Source organism: Mastigoproctus giganteus, chromosome 9, assembly GCF_048544385.1.
Source record: "Mastigoproctus giganteus isolate SK-2022 chromosome 9, ASM4854438v1, whole genome shotgun sequence".
NCBI classification, from domain to species: domain Eukaryota; kingdom Metazoa; phylum Arthropoda; class Arachnida; order Uropygi; family Thelyphonidae; genus Mastigoproctus; species Mastigoproctus giganteus.
The window spans coordinates 205754937-205760936 of record NC_143583.1 but is presented as its reverse complement, the minus strand read 5'-3'; the positions used below and the strand labels follow the sequence as shown (position 1 = coordinate 205760936).

At 37.7% G+C, this 6000-nt stretch overlaps 1 protein-coding gene across 2 annotated transcripts in view; it reads left to right on the top strand.

The window, feature by feature from the left end:
* Nucleotides 1-3490: 3490 nt before the first annotated feature.
* Nucleotides 3491-6000, top strand: part of ave (sterile alpha motif domain-containing protein aveugle) — a 69319-nt gene continuing 66809 nt past the window's right edge. For both annotated transcript variants that reach the window (XM_090381456.1, XM_090381457.1), the window contains exon 1: nt 3491-3614. The gene's annotated coding sequence lies outside the window, so the exon portion shown is untranslated. The remainder of the gene's footprint in view (nt 3615-6000) is intronic.

Below are 6000 nucleotides of genomic sequence, written 5' to 3'. Positions count from 1 at the left end.
TTGCACACGTTGGGTCCATTGATATCCATAGAGTCACGCCTGAATGCCACATTATACCTAAACATCGTTGCTGACCAAGTGCATCCGTTCATGTTGACAGTTTATCCTCAGTTCGATAGTTACTTCCAGCAGGATAATGTGCCGGTGCACAAAGCCGGAACCACTATGGAATGGTTCCAGGAACATGATAATGACTTCTCTTTGCTGCAGTGGCCCGCTCAGTCCCTGGAGCTCAATCCTATTGAATCTCAAGGAACTGCGTGACACACTCATGTTTGTATGGTACTCCATTCCTGCACAACATTTCCAGCATCTTGTTCAATTCATGTCTAGACGAATTCAGGCTGTTTTGAAGGCTCACACGCTACTAGATAGGTGTACCTAATAAAGTGGCAGCACAGTGTACCTTGCTGTGTATAAATCATATCTAAAATTTCACGGAGGTGTATATGACCCCCCCCCTCCTTCGGCAGCATTCATTTTACATCAGTACGTAATCAATAGTTAGACAAGCAGAACAAAATTTTCTGTAAAAAGAAGAAAACTTCTTAATTTGTTTCATGTAACTTGGCTGTGTTGTTATTATTATTATTAGCCATATGGTGCAAGGGAGCTTGAGGCTTATGCTGCACCAGCCAAAAAAAAAATTCTGAATTACCCCAAGAGAGAGAGAAAAAACAACAGTCATAGGTAAAAGGAATCACCAAGAAAGAGAAGAATGATGATATTCAGCTCAGGATCCTGGGTGTGCCAAGCCCATACGCAATAGATGCGAGCCCCCGGGGTTTAGTTGATCTCAGGATAAGGCTGCACGGGTTCTTTTTTCTGGAAACTCGAATTATTCGTTCAACAAACAGCAAACGGACTTAAAAAAAAAAAAAAAAAAAAAACAGGCAACTACTCAATATACTGATGTCTCATTGCCAATCCAATTTACTTTTCCTGACAGAATCTCAATTATCGGTAACCTCAGTTATCAATAATCTCATTTAAGCTAATTATTCATTAAGCGAAATTATAAAAATAGTTGCAAGAATAAGAGAGGTGGGCCATTAAAGATTCCGAGTGCCAGGCCTTCAGTGGGACGGCCCTGACTACTCGTTTCTTTTTCAGATTCGGTCTTCTTACTGATCAGGGTGAAATGCTTGCAGTCAATCCTGGACCTTTGACCTCCTGAGGCAAGATACAAATATAGCGGGCTTGTATTTCTCCTAAATATTATTCGTTCCTTTTGCTGACAAGATTGCACATGATATTTATGTTTCTGTGAGTATTTTTGGAATTTTAGTATTCTTGGGTTGTTAGAAGTGAATCAACAATCAGTCTAGAAATCTTGGTTAATGAAGAGCGCTGAATTTTTCTGTGACCTTCACACCATATGAAAGTTTAAGAGAAGTAGATTAAACATATTATATATAAATAAAAATAATGTTAATTGTGGCATTGTAATTAAAAATTCGAACAAAAAGGTTCAACTTTTTGGCAAATTGTAGACGAGATTAGATTATAATAGACGTGAGCTTCGAAGCAATATGGCTATAAAACATCAGTATATTGAGTAATTACGTGTATTCTTTAGGTGGTTTATTATTTCTTTGGAGAAAAATCTAATTTCCGTAAGGAATCATAGGTAATGAGTTATTGTGGTATTGTGTAAATAACACGTATTTCAAGATGTTTACAGAGGGGAAGCTTTAAGTGTGCAGAAGTGCCATTTTTGTTTTCTGAAGTTGAGATCTGCTGATGACTGCATAGTGAATGCAATGATCAGCAGTTCTGGTCAAAAGCTTGTCAAGACGATCTGTTGCATTTGAAAACATTCTGCTGAAATATATTTTTATTTTCCTCCTGACAAAGATGTTTTAATCAACAGGTTCGCAGAAACAAGGATTTCTTATCAACGGTTTCTATTAAACCTCGCAAGCCTCCCACAGCCCAGCAATAGTACTCTTGTAATAGGAAGAAAATTTACTTAGCAACTCATCACATCATTCAGACAGCCTCCGTAGCCGAGTGGTCAGGGGCGGGAGTGCAGTAGCACACGCTCTTTGAGTAGACCGGGTTCAAGCCCCTCACTGCTGAATACGGCCGATCTGCCAACCCGCACTGGACCAGCGTGGCAGATTATGGTCCATTTTCCCTCAGCATGAATTGTTGAGGAGGCTTTGATCCTGCAGTGGGTTGATAATGGCTGCACTTTACCTTTACCTTTTTACATCATTCACATCCCAGGATTTTCTGGACAGAGGGTCTAAAGCAGTGTTCCGGAAATTCAATGAACTTTAAAATCATCACATAGAAGGAAAATAGGGCCACATTGTTTTTTCACTGAGGAGGGGGGGGATAGCCCCATTAGCCTTCTGGAACTGTCAATTATCGCCAGTTAAAACGACTGGGAAAAAAATGTTAGGAAGTCATTAAAGAATGAGGAACAATATATAATTGATTACACTTAATTTTGATGAAAGTGTGCTGTCATTTTTAGAAAACGTGAGCATTACTGGTGGGACTAGCTCATAATGTGATGTGAATGATCCATTTATACTGCATCTATTTGTAATTAAACATTAAACGCTTTAGAATTTATGGTTAGGCGTTACAACGGATCATCTTGCAAGTGATGCCCTAAGGTGGTCGTCTCTGCTCCACACTTATTGGTTGGCTCTGCTTTTAATAATGATAGAGACAGTTTTATGAACTTTCGTACAGTGTAGAATTAGGTCTCAAGCCGGTGTTGCCCATAGTTTGCTTCTCAGTAATGTAACATAACTGGGTAACAGTAATGTAACATAACTGGGTAACAGTAATGGGTAACATAATGGTTATAATAATCTCCTGGTGGAAAATTCCCCAGTTTGTATTTTATTATTATTATTATTAATGGCCATATGGTACAAGGAAGCCTGAGGCTTATGCTGCACCAGCCAAAAAAAAAAAAAAAAAAAAAATTCCCAAGTTACCCCCTGAGAGAGAGAGAGAGAGAGAAGTAAAAGGGAATCACCAAGAAAGAGAAGATTGATGATATCCAGCTCAGGACCCTGGGTTTGCCAAGCCCATACTCACTAGATGTGAGCCCCCGGGGTAATCAATGATTCTAGGAACTTTTATGAGCTGTTTTTACTTTATGGCTGAATTAGTCGTTTTCAGGCGAAAAGGGCACAGGCAAAACAAGAGAACACGTGCAATTTATGGACATGGATGGATGGGGTTTGTTTCCGGAAAGCCCTAATATGACACTCTTCGCCCATTCTCTTCCACACACCCTCATTTGTACACACATATAATTTATTTATTTTCTTTTTCTTTCTCTTTAACAGTTTACGCGTAGTTTCTCTTTTTACTTGCCTATACGCGAGTGAAATGCCCAACAACATAAACCAAACAAATTTAAATGATACGATATGATGAAATGCAGTACTGTATTCATTACAAGATAAAAGTCATCATTTTAGAATAGGGATTTCTAAAGTTTTAGGGATGAAGAGGGAGATGCTTACTGTAAACACTAAACAGAAATACTGTAGCAACTTTGCTTTACTTCTGGCAATGTTTTGTGAAGTGGAGGTTGTTGGCATGTATTTTCGAGTAATGTTTTAAAAAGTGCATACGAAAACGTAAGTAATTATCGAAATTAGGAGAACTAGTATTTGTAAAATAAAGAGTAACTATATTTTTACTGTTCGTTCACTCTGCATCGTATTTCTGATAATTATTAATATCGGTGTCAGAACCGTCTTTTCCATTAGGCACTACTCAAATAGAACTTAATTTTATTCCAACAATAAAATTTTGCAAACTTATTTAATTTTTAAATACTGATATAGATTTCTAAGAAATTCTTTCTGTTTGTAAAATCATTAACATTGTCATTACAGTTCGTATTGTAAGTTATTGCTGGAATAAGTGTTGTGTAAATAATTTGGATAAAACTCCAGAATCTGGTTACCCCTGACTTTTAGTCGAACTAAAAGTCGGGAAGTAGGCAGTGATTGGCATGCCTAACCTGCTATGGTTAGTGTTAGTTAGGGTGTTTATCCTCCTTGCCGCTGTTTTAAAATCGGGAACTCGTTTTCCTATTTTAAAACAGCGGGAGGGGGGGGGAATAAACACCCAGAGACCGTGGCTGGCAGGAGGTGCACCGTGTTCTGGAGTATAGCAATAACTTGAGTACCAAATTTATAGAAACGCTTTAGAATTTATGGTTAGGCGTTACAATCTGGTATCCATTTCGATTGATCGTTGCGAGTAGCAGTGATTGACATGCCTAGCTTGCTGTGGTCAGTCTTAGGGTGTTTGTGCCCACCTTGCCACTTGTTTAAAATCGGAAAACTAGTTTCCAATACACTACAATACAACTTACTAATAGTTGCATGACAACTGTAAGCAGGGGTTGATTTGATTCCAGCATTCTACATCAACCTGTAGGACTACCATCTCTTAAAATCCAAAAGAGAAGTACATCAAACCCAATAGTCTCCTTTTATAATCCATAAAGGAGGATAACATCTTTTTCAGATATTAATGATTTTAAGTATACAGTAATGGAAAACAAACAGAAAAGCACCAGGTCCAGGTGGATTTAACATGGAGCTTCTTAAATATGGAGGTCGAAAAGTTATAAATCTACTAACTTGACTGTTCAGCAAATTATGTGATAGTGAAGAAATATAAGATGAGATGAAAATTGGATACATTACATCAGTTTTCAAGAAAGGTGAAAGAAGCTGCTCCAACTATAGAGCAATTTGCATTATGAGCTCTTTGCTAAACAAGAGCAGCTTAAGTTCTGCAAATTGCAGTGGCTAGAGACTCAGCACCTGCGTGGTGATCTGATTGAGGTGTATAAGGCCTTGAATGGGTTGAGCACGCTGAATTCTGATGGGATTCTTCCACTTGTTCAGATTACGAACCTAAGGGGCCATAAATTCAAATTAAGAAAAGACAGATGTAGAATAGATATGCAGAAACTTGCCTTTAGCCAGCAGGTGGTTAATTGCTGGAACAAACTTTCATCTGTCGTTGTGGAAGTTGATAGGTTAAATAAATTTAAGGAGGAACTGGACAGGCATTTGGAGGGAATGGTGTGATATTTTTTTTTTTTTTTTTTTTGGCTGATGCTACATAAGCTCATACACTTGCTTTCTTGCATCACATGCCACTACTACTACTACTATTTGGAAGAGTGATAAAATCAAAACTGGAACAAGAGATTGTAATTTCTGAGGAACAGTGTGGTTTATTGACTGGGAGCTCATGTATAGGCCATTTATTGACTGTTAAGCAGATTCTGGAAAAATGTCAGGCTGCAAACCAAGATGTATGCTGTTCATAGACTTAGGGAAAGCATGTGATAATGTGCCAAGAAATCTTCTGTAGAAGGCTATGGAAAAAATGTCAATAAGCAAAGCCATTGATTGATATAATTAGAAGAATCTACAAGAACAATACATGCTATGTTAAAATTGGTTCTAAACTATCAAGAAAATTTAAAACTACTTCAAGGATGCTGTTTGTCACCTACTTTGTTTAAGCTGTACCTGGAAGTTGTTGTAAGACCATGGTCACAGAAGTGCAGTTCAATGGATATTCTCCTTGGTCATGATAAATATCTTTACAATCTACTGTTTGCAGATGGCCAAGTTTGCAGATGACCACAGGACGATAAAGGTGCAAATTGCATGGGCAGAAAGTTACTAGAAGAATATAAAACATGGGGACTTGGCAGTAAATTTTAATAAGACAGAGTACATGAATCGAAGCAAGCATGTTCTGAATTTAGATGGAATACAAGTAAAACTGTACGGTAATTTAAATACTTGGGTGCAGTTATTCGAGCTGACGGATGATCTGTGTAGGAATTTGAGAGAAGACTTGGTGAAGGTAGAAAGGTCATAGGAATGCTCAGTTCTGTGGTGTGGATTAAAAATATCATTAATAAAACTGCACATCAAATATATAAATCAATATTACAATTTATTATATGGATGTGATACTTGGACC